At 41.9% G+C, this 16227-nt stretch overlaps 1 protein-coding gene and 1 long non-coding RNA gene across 4 annotated transcripts in view; one reads left to right on the top strand and one right to left on the bottom strand.

Moving 5' to 3' along the window:
- CPVL (carboxypeptidase vitellogenic like) overlaps positions 1 to 16227 on the top strand; it is a 129519-nt gene that overhangs the window by 102568 nt on the left and 10724 nt on the right. The gene's annotated exons all lie outside the window — the stretch shown is intronic.
- On the bottom strand, positions 9081 to 13944 carry LOC118524366 (uncharacterized). Its single transcript, XR_004911589.2, has 2 exons — positions 13870 to 13944; positions 9081 to 9430 (listed from the first exon to the last, which is right to left on the bottom strand). It is a non-coding gene; the product is annotated as an uncharacterized LOC118524366 (long non-coding RNA).

The raw sequence follows: 16227 nt of genomic DNA, 5'->3' as shown, positions 1-16227 counted from the left end.
ATAAGGTTGCCAATCCTCTGACACAGAGATGGGGAAATTATTCTGGATTATTCAGTATCATTACAAAGGTCTTTATAAGTGAATGAGGGAGGGGGCGCCTGGCTGGCTTAGTCAGTAGAGCATGCAACTCTCGATCTTGGTGTCATGAGTTTGAGCCCCACGTTGGGGGTAGAGCTTACTTAAAAAAATAATAATAATAATAAGTGGATGTGGGAGGCTGATGAGTCAGAATCAGAGATTTGAGGATGCTACACTGCTGATCTTGAAAATAGCAAAAGCGACCATGAGCCAAGGAGTGCAGGCAGCCTCTAGAAACTAAAAAAGGCAAGGCAACAGATTATCCTCTAGAACCTCCAGAAGAAACTCAGCCAACACCTTGATTTTAGTCCAGTAAGACCATTTCAGACTTCTAACCTCCAGAATTATAAGATAAGAAACATATGTTGTTATAAAGGCATTGAATAAGTGGTAATTTGTTACAGCAACAATAGGAAACTAATAACACTCCTCACGTCCTGGCTGCCTTGATAGGTCACCATGACTTTCAAATGGGTGTGTTCTGTATTTTGTCCAGCTTTTCTAGTTTTGTTGTTTGTTTGTTTTTTAGCAGGAGGATTGAGAGCAACAAGTTTCTTTGCCAAGACAGGAAGTGGTACTTGTTGCTTTGTTCTTTTCACATGATATTTTCAAAGTTACAGTATAGATTCTTCATTTATCTTTAAGTAATATTCCATTGATTGGACGTAATTAATTTTTTTAACAATTCTCCTCCTGTTGACCATTTCAGGTTGTTTTCTTTTGTTGTTGTTGCTATTGCTAGTTATTAATTTCTTTTTTTTTATCTTTTTTTTTTACTTATCCACTTTTTTTTATTATGTTATGTTAATCACCATACATTACATCATTAGTTTTTGATGTAATGTTCCATGATTCATTGTTTGCGTATAACACCCAGTGCTCCATTCAGTACATGCCCTATTTAATACCCATCACCAGGCTAACCCATCCCCCCATCCCCCTCCACTCTAGAACTCTCAGTTTGTTTCTCAGAGTCCATAGTCTCTCATGGTTCATCTCCCCCTCTGATGTCCCCCCCTTCATTTTTCCCTTCCTGCTATCTTCTTCTTCTTCTTTTTTTTTTTAACATATAATGTATTATTTGTTTCAGAGGTACATGTCTGTGATTCAACAGTCTTACACAATTCACAGTGCTCACCATAGCTAGTTATTAATTTCTAACAAATACATGTTTCAATAGTTCTGATCTATATCAACTTTTTAAATAGATCTGTTAAAAGACACTATAATTTTTTTGTGTGCAAAATAACAAAAGAGAGGAAGGAACAGAAGGTATGCCAATAAAAGACAGGAGTTATAAGGGCGGGCTCACCTACCAATATTTACGTTCAGTAATGAAAAAATAGCTTTGCTTCTTGAGCAAATGTGCTGGACGTTGTGATCAGTACTTCATGGATATCATCAAAACATCTGTGCAAATCATAACAGTATCACTGCCATTTTACATACGAGGAAACAGACTCCGAAAAGGTGAACAATCCTGTATCATCCAGTGATAGGATGGGGATTCAAAATTTATGCATTTTGTTCCCATAGTGCGTTTGCCAATGTCTGTCATATTATTTCTGATACTTAATTGCCAGTAAGATAGGGAATGTTAGCTAAATAGAAGGGAAACATGCAGGGAAAAACTCCTTTAGGTAATTTTTTCATGTGTTTGAAAGATACTTGCTAAGCTTTCCTTAGGTGCAATATAAAGGAGATACTTAGCAATATTCGTGAGGTTCTGAAGTTACCTCCAGCAATATATTAGAGCACAGTGCTCTAAAACATAGGGATCATAACAATACCTACCTGCTATGGACTAAACTGTGTCTCTCCTAATTCATATGTTGAAGACCTCACCTACGATGTGACTATATTTGGAGATAGGACCTATAAGGAAGTAGTTGAAATTAAATGAGGTCATAAGGGCAGGGGTTAGTGTCCTTAGAAGAGACACCAGAGAGCTGACCTGCTCTCCCTCTCTCTGCTGTGGGAAAACACAGCAAAAAAACAGGCATCAACAAGCCAGAATAGAGCTCCTACCAGAAACCAAATTGGCCAGCACTTTGTCTCAGCTCCAGAACTGTAAGAAATAAATGTCCGTTGTTTAAGAACAACAGTCTAGGGGTGGCTGGGTGGCTCAGTCAGTCAAGCTTCTGTCTTCGGCTCAGGTCATGATCCCAGCGGCCTGGGATCGAGCCCTGTGTCAGGCTCCCTGCTCAGTGGAGAGCCTGCTTCTCCCTCTCCTCCCTTCTTGTGCTCTCTTTCGCTATCTCTGTCCAGCCCCCCTCAAATAATGAAATCTTTAAAAAAAAATAAAAATAAAGAACAGCAGTCTGTGATATCCTTATAGGATTATTGAGGGAATTCAACAAGTTAATTAGCAGAGAGCAGTACCTTATCATAGTAAATGTTTGTTATTATTCCCCTGAATCACATATAAAAATTATATAATAGGGGTGCCTGGGTGGCTCAGTCGTTAAGCGTCTGCCTTCGGCTCAGGTCATGATCCAGGGTCCTGGGATCGAGCCCCGCATCGGGCTCCCTGCTCCATGGGAAGCCTGCTTCTCCCTCTCCCACTCCCCCTGCTTGTGTTCCCTGTCTCGCTATCTCTCTGTCAAATAAATAAATACAATCTTTAAAAAAAAAAAATTATATAATAAAAGGAAAATTATATAGTCAAAATCAGGGAAAATGATTGAAAATCCACCCTTAAGGGAAGTTTAAATAGTAATATTTAGGCTATTAAGGCTAATATAAGGTTAATAGAAGGCTATTAACATGAATGTTGAGCTGCCAGGGAGGGATGGACAGGTCACTTGTTCCCCGTCTGATGCACGGCTTTATGATGACAGTCCCATCAGGCGCAGATCCTTGATGGCTGTTTCTGCCACCTGTTACTTTATGTCCTCCAGACCAGCCTTGTGAACCGCTCCAGTGCCTGGCCCCGCACCTGTGTCCTGCTGGGCTTGGTGCATAGCACCTCTAGCTCGGGAAGCCAGCTTATGGCGGCAGGACAGCACGTGCTACGGAGGTGGGGAAAGGGATGGGCCGCCACTCCGAAACTTGCGACAAATACCACACTAAGCCCGCCGACTCTTCTTGTGAATGCAAAACACATTGAGAGGTGAAATGGCCCTCCTCCGGCTGCCAAAAAATGGTAACAAAAGAAGCAAGGCCCACATGTGTTTGTGATAGGGAGTGTTTTACCACACGGCAAGGGATCTGCATTTTATGTAGGTGATTTTAAAATGTTGGCAGAGCTCCTGCCCGCTTATGCCTCAGCGTAGGGTTGAGGGTGGCGTGTGGAGATGGGGGTTGGGAATTAAGGAGGCAAAAGAGCTCCGGTGCTAACAAAGGCATTCTCTGTGAGCCTCGGATTGAGGATCCTGTGCAAATGTCAAGCGTCTGATAATGAAAAAAGCGGGCCTTAGCCATGGACTTGCTTTTCAGCATTAGACACACAGAACAGAAGCATGTGAATGTGTCTGCCAAAAAAGAAAGCTCACTCTCTGCCAAACTCCACAGCTCTTAATTTAAAAATCGAAACCGAAGTAGACCCATCTCTGGATGGTTACCTCAAGTGTCCATTTAAAAGAAGGACAACAGGCCTGCCTCCTCCCTGGGGAGCAACAGGGTAGAGAGAGGGAGCCATTCTGTCTGTATGTTCCCTGTCAGGCGATGCCTTGGGAAAACCAAAGCCAGCTCCAGCCAGCCTGTGGAGATCGGGCGGAGAAGGAGGGCTGCGTGTTGTTGCCTCTGGCTGGTTCTGGCCTGGAAGGCCACGTGCCTTTGGTATCTATACCATTCTAAGAATTAGACACTGCCTTATTACGTCATCTGGGGCAGTGGCCTTTACTCAGTTTGCTCATCTGTAAAATGCAGGGTTGGGACTGAGTTATCTGTAAGATATCTAAGAAAGATCTGAAATATCTCTTTTTCATTAATGCCCAGAAGGGCTCAGTTAGCAAGCAATATAGAATAGAAGAGTGACCTGTGTGTTGGGGGGTATGTGTGTGGGTGGGTGTATTGGCTTAATACATTATGGTGCAGATCACAGGTCTCATCCTCCACCTCTCTGGCTGGTGATAAGCAGGGCCAACACTGTCAGGGTCACCCTGCTGTTCCTTCTGGGGTCTCTCTGCCCTCCTCCTGAAGTCGCAGTTACTGTTCACGATCTGTTTTGATGCTGCCACTGCTTTTGAAATACAGGATATTTTCTGGGGCGCCTGGGTGGCTCAGTTGGTTAAGCAACTGCCTTCGGCTCAGGTCATGATCTCAGGGTCCTGGGATCGAGCCCCGCATCGGGCTCCCTGCTCGGCGGGAAGCCTGCTTCTCCCTCCCCACTCCCCCTGCTTATGTTCCCTCTCTCGCTGTCTCTCTCTCTGTCAAATAAATAAATAAAATCTTTAAAAAAAAAAAAAAAAAAAAATGAAATACAGGATATTTTCTTTTTACACCACTGAATTGTTATTTCGACTCCAAGGAGGTTTTGACTCCACAGTTAGAAATATAATATTTTAATCGGAATCACACTGATGAATTTCTTCAAGGACATCTTTCTAAAATAGACTTCGTAAAGCTAAATTTTCTGAAGAAAGCATTGAAGCCATTTCAAACTTTTCCATCTTTATTTCACTGGAAATATTTTATTGAGAGTATTTTCCACGTACAGATTGAAAGAAAAGTTTGAGTCATTAGTCCGTTTTTCATTCTTATCAAATCTTATTGGGCGTAGTTTCTGCTAACACGAGTTTTGCAGAATTTCCAATTTTTCCTGATTGCAGTTTGAGTCATTGTTATTTTTATTTTATGTGTTCAATATCAATATCAATTCAGGTTATTTAATAATTACAGGATGGATTATCTCAGCTAGATAGTATTTTACAGCTGGAACAAATTTTAGATCTCATTTTCCAGGTGGGAAAAGTGAAGCCCAGAGGTTAAGTGACTGTCCCAAAGTCTCTTACCCATTTCAGGACTGAGCTGCGAGTAGATTCCAGATTCCTGGCTTCCGGCCCAGTAGTTTTCTGTTTCACAAGGGTGCACACCTCTGGAATGATGCACATGCTAATACAGTGATAACTGGAGTCTGCATACATCTCTGCCACCATTCAGGCAGGCCTGAGAGATCATGTATTTCACATCTAATGTTAGCTGTGAAGTCACAGGGGTGCACCCACTTCCTATAGACAGACAGAGTATCGGGGTTTTTAAAAGGTACTAGAGCTTAGTAGGTGGTGAGGCCAGGTTCATCCAAAGTTAAGAAGTTATGGCTTTATCTGGGAACTTCTGATATTAATAAAAGAACAGATGCTGAAATTAGCTAAAATGGACAGAGGAAATGTGGTGAGCAGAGCCTCACAGCGGGAGCCTGAAGAGCAGAGCACCAGCAGAGCGCACAGCCTGCTGGTTTCCAGTCTGGAGCCCAGAGAATAAAAGCCAGGAGAGAGACTGGGAAGGGTCATGGGCCCTCGATGGTAGGCAAAGGGTGAGTGCTCCATTGTTTAAGCAGTGGGAGGCAGGCCATTGAATGGTTTTTTTCCCCAATGTTTTTTTGTGAAATACATATAACATAAAAGTTATCATCTTAACCATTTTCTAAATTTAATTAATTAATTTTTTAAAGTAGGGTCTAGGGGCGCCTGGGTGGCTCAGTCGTTAAGCGTCTGCCTTCGGCTTGGGTCGTGATCCCAGGGTCCTGGGATTGAGCCCCACATCAGAGTTCCCTGCTCGGCAGAAGGCCTGCTTCTCCCTCTCCCACTCCCCCTGCTTGTGTTCGCTCTCTCGCTGCCTCTCTCTCTCTCTGTCAAATACATAAATAAATAAATCTTTAAAAAAAAATAATAAAGTAGGCTCCATGTCCAACGTGGGGCTTGAACTCACAATCCTGAGATCAAGAGTAGAATGTTCTACCAACCGAGCCAGCCAGGCACCCCAATCTTAACCATTCTGAAGTGTGTCATTCAGTGGCATTAAATACATTCATAATATTGGGGCACCACCACTGCTGTCCATCTCCATAGCTCTTTTCATCTCCTAAACTGAACCTATGGCCATTGAACACTAGCAGTGTTCCCCCACCCCAGTCCTTAGTAACCACCGTTCTACTCATTCTACTTTCTATCTCTATGAACTTGACTGCTCTAAGTATCTTGTATAAATGCAAGCATACAGTGTTTGTCACCATGGAGGGTGTTTATGCACATTTTCAAAGCTGGTCTTTGGAAGTTTAAAATGGCAGCAATAAGATGAATTCACGATGGACAGAGGTCAGGGAAGGGAATCCTGGGAAATAGGGAGTCCTGGTAGGAGCTTTATTGGAAGAAGGTTCTCTACCTACTTTCTGAGTCCACCTTCATGATGCTTGACTCTGAGCTCCTGGAACAGAGGTTGGAATGCCCAAGCTGTGAGGACCAATTGCTGTTTGAGAAATGTTTACTGTGAAGCCACACGAACTTGAAAGCGGAGTATCCACAGGGAGAGCCTGGCATGCAGGTGACATACAGTACTCTCCGTGAGCAGCCGCAGGAAGCACCTCCAGCCTCCTAAAGCACAAGCCCTGAGCCATGATTACACCTTGCCCCTGACCTCAGGCTGGTGGTCTGCCACACTCTCCTCAAAGGCTTCTCCCTGAGTTTCCAACAGGAATAAGACCTTCCGCTAGAGGTTATGTACGGAAAAACCAAAGGCAAGGAGCCCACCACCCTCAAAACTTGACTGTTTTGCAGAGTCCTGACCAATGGAAGGCAGTCTGGTGTCAGGAAAGGAGTGTAGACTCCGGAGCTAGACACACCTGGTGTGAATTTCAGTTTTGCCACTCACTGGCTGTGGGCTGCTCCTGGTTCTTTAGACCCTGAGCGAGGAGGGTGTCGGGAAGGCCCATGCTAATGATGGCTGTACCAATTCTTCAGCATGTGTCAGCCCTCAGGCCTGCCGCGCACTTTTTATCCACAATGTTATGGAATACTAATAGCTCCCCTGTCAATTATGTGATTATACTTACTAATTTATTTATTTATTTATTTTTTAAGATTTTATTTATTTATTTGACAGAGAGAGAGAACAAGTAGGCAGAGAGGCAGGCAGAGGGAGAGGGAGAAGCAGGCTCCCCGCTGAGCAGGGAGCCCGATGCGGGGCTCGATCCCGGCACTCCGGGATCACGACCTGAGCTGAAGGCAGCCGCTTAACCGACTGAGCCACCCAGGCGCCCCTATACTTACTAATTTATAAATGGGGAAAGAGAAGTTTCACCTGAGCTACTTGCTTCAGGTTTCAAATAGTAGTCGTATCTGAGATCTGACAACCCAAATCTCGATCTTTCCCCTGCGCCACCGTGCCTCTCAGTACCTGTGAGGACAGTGGGGTGGAAAGGGCTGGAGCACTCTAGTTGGCCAGCCTGAGCTGCATGTCTGCCTGTGGGGTGCATGTGGTGGTGGTGACAGAGGCGGGGGTGGAGCGGTGGGGGGGGCCAGTATATTTGGCAGCACATCCAGTCCACACAGAAAAGTCTGTTTCCTAAAGGAAAGCAGAGTGCTTACAAGAGGGAGGAGGACAGGGAAAGCGTGGTGTGCAGACAGAAAGCAGTAACAACCCCAGCTTCCTAACTGTGCTTTCCTGAAACTAACATTCCTTTTGTTTTGTTTCTCTGACTGCACACAACTATAAAATGGAGAAAGGAATAACTACAGTCCTTGGAGTACAAAGGAAGGTCAGGCTGAGATTTGAACGTTTCCACGGATAATCCACAGAGGGAATGACAAAGAGCTGGCCACCTGCCTCTCTTGGATTTCCTGCTGACATTTTTTTTTTTAGAATTTTAAACAGCTTAGGGAGCATTCTGAACTATTTCTGAAGGAACTAACAGTTCCAGAAAGGTCTTCATCAAGTCCTTGGTTCCATTGGCAAAATCAGAGTAAGCAAAGAGCAACAAATGGGATTTTTGCATTCAGCTAGTTGAGAAGGGATGAGATGAAGTTAAAACAATATTTAATGCAGGAAAGTAACTTAAGCAGATTTGAGATGATGATTACCAAATGCAACTAATTCCCTGGAAAAATGTTTTGGCTTTGTTACAGAGATTGTTACACAGAGTCTTCACCTCTCTCCCAGCTCTGTTGCTTTCTATAAAGAGTGATGTCCTGATTCATAGGTTCTTTGTCTCCATCACCTAGATCTGGGGAAGATGCTTGGGAATCAGACTGTGAGCAGAAAACCAGAACATAGTGGTCAAATCATCATCATCATCATCATCATCATCATGATAACTTGCTATATCATCAGAGAACTCCATGGTAGTCACAGACTGAGTTCTCCAGAAGCATGCATTCAAGCCAAGTTTGGGGGCAAGATGTTTATTAGGGATCAACACCTGTTAAAGGAGGGAGGAGGAAGCAGAATTGACAGAAGAGGGAATCAAACTGTGATGCAGGCCTGAGAAAGCTTGGCCAACCTGGCAGAGAGCTCTGGAGAAAGTCTTTTTCCATCAGCGTCCCACATTGGGCCAAAATGGCCAGGCCTTTAAACACCCACCTCACGCAGTCATCAAATGCAGGCTGCCCCAGGAAGGGCATCATCTTGGGAAAGGTTGCTCTCTGCAGCTGAGGCAGCCCCTGGAGCTGCTGACAGCTGGAGGCTGGACAGCAGGTCCATCCTTGAAGGGGAATCTGATGGTACATCTCTTTCTACCATAAAGGCCACCCAGATAATGTAGTTGTGAGCTCTCAGGGTTGGTGTGGTGGGGGGATGACATCAGGGGCTGGTGGTTTGCCTAACACCACATGAGATATTGCTCTTTCTTTGCTGGCATAATGTAAGCTTTCCCCTAAGCTCTCAGTATAATTATGTCTTCTGTCTGCCTTAGAAAGATGGATCCAGCCTTGCTTTTCAATTCGTATCAAGATTCCAAGATAGGAACAGCCAGAGTTTTCAGGAAAAAGAATAAAGAATTGTCAGTAAATATTACCCCTTTTCAGTTATTTAGTAACAGAATAATAGATCACTCCAAAACTCAGTGGCTTGACACAACAATTTATTATTTCTCATCATTATGTGGGTGGAATGGGCTCAGCTCGGTGGTTCTTCTGACTCACATGAGCTACACTAAGGCCATCCGTGCAGCTACATTCAGCGGGAAATATGGCAAAAGCTGGGACATCCAAGGTGGCCTTCTCTTCTCCGGTGCTCGCTCCATATGGCCGCTAACCATGCAGTGTCTTGGCCTGGGCTTCACAGCGTGGCAGATAGTATCCCAAATTGAGAAGCAAAAGATGTCAGTCCTTTTAAGTCCTGGGTTCAAAAGTCCCAGAATATTATTTCCATTGCATTCTTTTGGTCAAAGCCAATCACAGAAGAAGGTCAGTTTCCTCTTAATAAGAAGAATGACAAAGAATTTGGGACCATTGTTAATCTGCTACATTTTCCTAAAGCAGTGTGTCAACCCTTACAGATATAGATTCCCAGGCCCTATCTCCAAATATTCTGACTATTTATCTGGGGTAGGACCTGAGCATTAGTATATAAGCTTGTTAGGGAATTCTAATATGCATCCTGTTTGGGGGAGCCCTAAATTGTGATGTCTTTTGTCCCTCTATTGATGCCAAAATAGCTTTGTCTTGTAGGAGCCCCATGTGGCTTATGTTTGGATAAACTTCCATTCTGATCCCTAAAGACTGCTCTAAATCCTGACCTATTTTAACCAGACACTTGAGAACATAGTTTCACTCTTAACAAACCAGCCATTGATTTGAAACATCACTTTTAGAAAACTGTCCTCTAGTCAATAGTATCTACTAGTAGGGCTCTGAATTCTCTGAAATCCTCAGCCAAAACCTTAAGCTAAAGTTTAGACCTCAGTTCCTGCTGTGCGTTGTAGGTTTACAAGTGGTCTTTGTTCTCTCGAAACACTGATAGACCACTGGTAATTTAGACTCATAGAAAAACTCTTGTTATTTATTCAAAAGATTAGCTTTCTTTTCCCAGCCGACTTCTGTGCTGTCCTGAAATAATGTGGCCCTCCTGCACAAAGTCTTTAGATAGTAGTGTGTCTTATGCTACTTTTCAGAAATGATACAACTAGATCAAGGAGGGTTTGCTGTAAACATCTTCCAGATCCATTCTCAGCGAAGATGGTGTCCACAAGGCATCTTGAATTTGTTTCTGGATATCAATTAATTGATAAAATAGCAGGGTGGATTGATACAACTAATGTAATGTCAAGGCAAAAATAAATATGCAATGATTTCGACTGAAGCTTTATCAGGAGTAACCTTAGTATTTTCATTAGGTGATTGTTAGTTTCTTTAATAAGGGCTCTTAACCTAGGGCAAGGGTGTGTGGCTAGTATTCAAGGGGTCAGTGAACTTAGAAGGGGAAAAAATGCATTTTATTTTCACTAACCTCAAACTTAAATAGCTTTTCCTTCCATTATGAATTATGAAATTTAGCATTTCTTGCCATTATGAATGTAGACAACAAACCACAGTGGCCTTAGCAGTACCTTTGACTCTATCACCAAGAGAAAGCAGAAATACTTTCATATAAAATACAAATGCTGTTGCAAATACCTTGAAACAACATCACCATCACTGCTACTTTAAAATTCTAGTAGTGGGGTGCCTGGGTGGCTCAGTCGTTAAGCGTCTGCCTTCGGCTCAGGTCATGATCCCGGGGTCCTGGGATCGAGCCCCGCATCAGGCTCCCTGTTTGGCGGGAAGCCTGCTTCTCCTTCCTCCACTCCCCCTGCTTGTGTTCCCTCTCTCGCTGTCTCTCTCTCTCTCTGTGTCAAATAAATAAATAAAATCTTTAAAAAAATAAAAAAATAAAATTCTAGTAGTTATCATACCCACTGGTTGCTCTTATTGAATGTGTTCGTAGAGAAGTACATATATTGTTATATCACCAATTTATTTTTTACTACTTTGTTAATTTCAGTATAATGGGTTCATTTATAATCTATAATATATATGTAAATATATATAAAATGTAATTTAAAACATTTTTCTGAGACGTATCCACAGGCCACAGTTGACGCCGTAGGGGTCCATGGCACAAAAAAGACCAAGAACCCATGCATTAGACTATTTGAATTGTTGAAAATAATTTCTAGATCCTCCCCAACCCAAACCACAGACCACCTTTGGGGACCCCAGATCGAAAAGTTATGAGTTTAGCTCTCAAGTAGACTTGAATTTTATCTCTAGTCTATTACCTTGGCAATTCTTACTCCTACTATCGCCATACCCAAGCCACATAGTGTGGAGGTTAAAAGACTGGATATTGTGCCAGACCCTCCTCTACCACTTACTAGCTGTGTGACCTTGGGGAAGTTACTTAACCTCTCCAAGAGGTTCTTCATCAGTGAAGTAGGGATAACATTAATACCTATCTCTCTCATGAAGGGATTAGCCACTAGGAATCATTGAGATTATAGGTATACGTATATTACTTGACACTCTACCTGGCTCCTAGTAAGCATGGAATAAATATTTATTCCTGCTGCCCGTCCTAGCTATTCATCTGTTTGCATAGGGCAAGAAGCTCTCCTCCTGTCTAATAGGGTCCTTAATAGATACTATGTTTTAAGGGCTCAACTGAATAGTATTTATCAGAAAGACCTGGAAGTATAGCAGTTGTATCCAGTTATAACATCATAACAAAGAAACTGTCTTGGTGAGAGGTAGAAGAAACAGAGGGGCGGGGGACCATGTTCCACATTTTGCTACATGACAGTCTAATAATAGTAAATAAAAGTGGCTACATTGAGTGATGAGATGCTTCTAAAGCATCCAGTCCATTCTAGTTGAACAGTAGTCTGAAACATCCCTGTTGACAATAAATGAAGCGTCCAAACTTTGTTTTTGTTTTGTTTTCCATTTGTACTGAGCCTCTAACATATGGAAACAGGGAAGAGGAGGAATATAGGAGTTTAGATTTAGAGGGTAAAAAACTATCTAGCAAAACAAAAAGCCCAGTTAGTTGGTGAACTTTCTGCTCTTCTGGTGTCCAGCACGGAGATGTGGGTGTTTATTTTTGTTCCTAATATTTATTTTCTTATGCAGCAACCAGAGTCCCAAGGTTTCAATTCTGGCACCAGCCCTGTCTTCTTAGAGCTGCTTGCCAGAGGGGGACTTCCCATTTTTGCTTTTGTTTCCGTTTAATTGCTTCTCTATATCCTCCCAACTTACTGTTTTAGACACATGGCCCATCTCATCAGCTCTACATTAGACAGAGGAAAAAAGCATGACAGAGAACATGTTAAATTTTTTCAAAGATTCATTTTTGTGAGTTTGGCAGCATCAGTAGGTGGCTTTTCTTTTCTTTTTTTAAATTAAAAAATGAATAATAGTCAAAAGGTATGTATAATACTTGTGTGAGATAAAACAAATAATGATAAATGAGCACCTTTGTACTTATCAGCCAGTTTAAGAAATGCAGCATTACCAAGAACTTGCCCTCCCAGATCCCACCCCTTTCTCTCATTGCCCCTGGAGGTGAACCACTGAACTGGATTTTGTTTCTATCATCCTTTAAAGTCCTTTTTTTTTTTTAAATTAATAGTTTTACAGATATACATCTCCATAAATAATATTTTACTTTTCATGTTTAATTTTATATAAAAGGAATTATTCTGTATGTATTTTGTAATTACATGCTTTTGCTATTCAGCAGTGTTGAGATTTCAGCCATGCTGATAGGTTCAATTGTGCTTTGTTTCCTTTTCACTGCCACATAGTATCCCACTGCATGATTCTATCACTCATCCATTCCACTGCTGCTGGACATGTGGGTTGTTGGCAGTGTTTTGCTACCACAAATATTGCTTTTGTGAACATTCTTGCCCTCCTTGTGCCTGTGTGCAGGAGTTTGTCCAAGAATAATGCCTAGAAGTGGGACTGATGCATTCACAGGGTTTGAGCATCTTCAACTTCATCAGATAATGCCAAACTGTTTTCCAAAGTGATTATAATCTTGCCAGTAATGTAGAAGAGATCTGATTATTTCACTCCCTCACCAACTCTAGGACTTGTCCCTAGTCATCTTTCCCGTGGGCTTGTGAAATTGAAGGGGGGCTTAATGTCCTTTCCCATGTCTGCCATTCACGATTTGTCTTCTTTCTCTCTTGCTGTCCTTCCTATCTTCTCTGGCTAGCATCAAATGGAAAGACTGTAGCCTCCACACACAGTGAAAAAGTTGGAGTGGACATCTCATGTCCAAGTCTTAGCACTGCTTTGGTTAAGTAGATGCATTTGTCTTTCCGGATGTCCTGTGCTGAGGTTGGCTACCAAGATATCCAGCTTCGGGGCACCTGGGTGGCTCAGTTGGTTAAGTGTCTGCCTTTGGCTCAGGTCATGATCCCAGGCTCCTGGGATCAAGCCCCACGGTGGGATCCCTGCTCAGAGGGGAGTCTGCTTCTCCCTCTCCCTCTGTCCCTTCCCCCTGCTCGTGCTCTCTCTGTCTCTCTTTCTCTCTCAAAATAAATCAATTTTTAAAATCTTTAAAAAAATATACCCAACTTAAAAAAATAAGAAATTCAGTCCTTCAGCACCTTTTCACTTCAACTCACCAACAGTGGCTCAGTATAAAGAAGTAACTACTAAAATAGATTTCAATTTATGCCTTGGATTGTAGGCAAGCCCTAGACCATCAGGAGGAGAATCTGAATCTTTCCCCAACACAACACAAGTACCCTCAACTTCCATCACTTTCCCACCAAAACAGCAAGGAAGTGAAGTTATTTAGCCAGTTGCTTTGCTGTGTGTCTTACCAAAAAATTAAGAAGAATAGTAATTGGTAAATATTACTCACCCAGTTCCTTAGCTAGCGTTTCTCACATCTGCTTTATAAATCCTTCTCAGTGGCCTGATTTTATTCATTTCCTAGTGCTTGACACAGAAACCACAAAGAACTACTTAAAGAGAAAAGCACTGATTTTATATAAAGCAATAAGAAAAAACGTACAGCATTTTGAGGACATTTTTAAAAAGAGGCTCCCCTGCTTTATACATTCTAAAATGGAACTGTTTTTGCTTTCATGATGTTTTAAGAAAAGGCACAGATATTAGAGAATGCTATTCAAGAACACTCTGTGTTTTAAGTTGTTGTGGTTTAAACTTTTTCCTTTGACAATAGCTGGTCTTAACAAGTCCCCTTACTCTCCAATCTACTCTTCTGTCCGTGCTTTTGCCAAAACACAAGTCTGATCATGTGTTCCCTTGTTCAAACACTCTCACTGACTCCCTGCTACCTGCAGAATAAAGTCTGAACTCTCTCCATAGAGTAGTAAAGAGGTTAGGTCTGGCTTCTGCTTTCTTCCCCAATCTGAATTCTCACCCTAGCTCCTTCTCCATTAGAATCCTAAAAATCAAAACAAAACACCTTATAATTCCCCAAACCCGCCTTGCTGTTTTGTCAGCCAATAATGGCCCATGGGATTCCTCCTTTCCTTATAAGGTCCTTTGTGCTCTAGCTGCCCAGAAAACCCATATTTACCTTTCAGGGATTAAAATGACCTCTAAGGGGGTACCTGGCTGGCTGAGTTAGTAGAGTATGCCATTGTTGATCTCGAGGTCCTGAGTTCAAACCCCATGTTGGGTGTAGAGTTTACTTATAAATAAATAAATAAATAAATAAATAAATAAATAAATAAACTTCTAGGAAGCCCTTCTTCTCCCAGAATACCTCCTTCTCTGCATCTCTATGTGCATTTCTTAGTGCATGTACCACACTGGGGTTTCTCTTTCGTTTAACTCTTTAATTGCTTTCTTCCCCTGCTTGACACTGAGCTCCTTGAAGACAGGAATAACATATCATTTATCTCTGTAGCGTTTTAAGCCCCTTAGCACAGTTCCCAGCACCCAGTGAATATCTGGTGAGTGAAAATCAAATTGGCCCCTACCTCATACCCACACCCATCTTGTGTGTGTGTGTGTGTGTGTGTGTGTGTGTGTTTTAAAACCAGCACCTGGGTGGCTCAGTGGGTTAAGTGGCCAACTCTTGGTTTCAGCTCAGGTCATGATCTTAGGGATCAAACCCCGCCTCAGGCTTCCTGCTCAGCAGGGAGTCTGCTTGTCCCTCTCCCTCTGCTCCTCCCCCACCTCTCTCAAATAAATAAATAAATACATAAATAAATAAATAAATAAATAAATAAATTTTATTTATTTATTTAACAAAACAGACTGCAGTTCTCAAGGAGTGCTGTGGTTGCTCACCAATCATACATACCAAAGTGTCTTCTAGGAAACAGACTAGGCGTGCTAAAATAATGAATAGTTCAAAGAATTCCCTTCAAACGAAAGGATGCATTGTTCATGTCAGCTGAAGACGATTTCCTTTCTGTGTTACACAGGAGAAGAAAGGAGAAATATTCTGGGAAATAAATTTATGGGAGGAGTTGTAGAAGTTTCATTATCTCAGGGGCTGACCAGAATGTCCCCTCCTTAAGAAAAAATCAAATTTTTGGCATTTGGGTTTTTTTTTTTTTCTTTAAAAAAAACCCACACAGCTTGCTTCCTGAAAACAAAGGAAATAATAAACAATGGCAACTCCCAATTTTACTCTGATTATTTGCCAAGAGTCCTCTTAGTTCATATGGTTCTATTTCATTAGAGACGGCTGATTAGCATAAAAAGAATGCTTCTAAATTAAGCTACCCAAATATGCACTTAGTTAATACTCAGGGAGCTAATTTATTGTATTATTTAAAATATAAATTGGATAGCAAATCTATTTACTGAGGTATAACAGCTAGGCAATGATGCATAATTTTCTCTTAGCTGTTGAGTGGTTTTTAATAATCTATTGAAATTTAACAGAGAACCATTTCATTATGGGAAGTGAATAAATACTAAGAAGACTAACATTTAAAGTATTATCCACACATGGAGAATAGGTTTTAAAAATTAATGATATTTGAGGAACAAAGAGGGAATTGGGGGTTGCTTTTTAAACAGTAGCATTTTGTTGTTTTAATTTGCAGTGTAACCAGATTCACAAAATTGCTTGTGGAAATGTTAAACAGAGCCCCAAAATAAACAAGGTGGAGGGTAGAGTGAAGCAGAGAAAGGGGCAGTGTGAAGAAACAAAATAAAGTTGTCTTAAGATACTGCCCCATTGTCAACTAGACCACGGGTACTATTTTTGCCTTGGACAGTCTTTGGCTTGGTA

Source organism: Halichoerus grypus, chromosome 12 (genome assembly GCF_964656455.1).
Source record: "Halichoerus grypus chromosome 12, mHalGry1.hap1.1, whole genome shotgun sequence".
In the NCBI taxonomy this organism is placed as follows: Eukaryota; Metazoa; Chordata; class Mammalia; order Carnivora; family Phocidae; genus Halichoerus; species Halichoerus grypus.
This window is presented reverse-complemented; position numbering and strand designations above follow the sequence as displayed.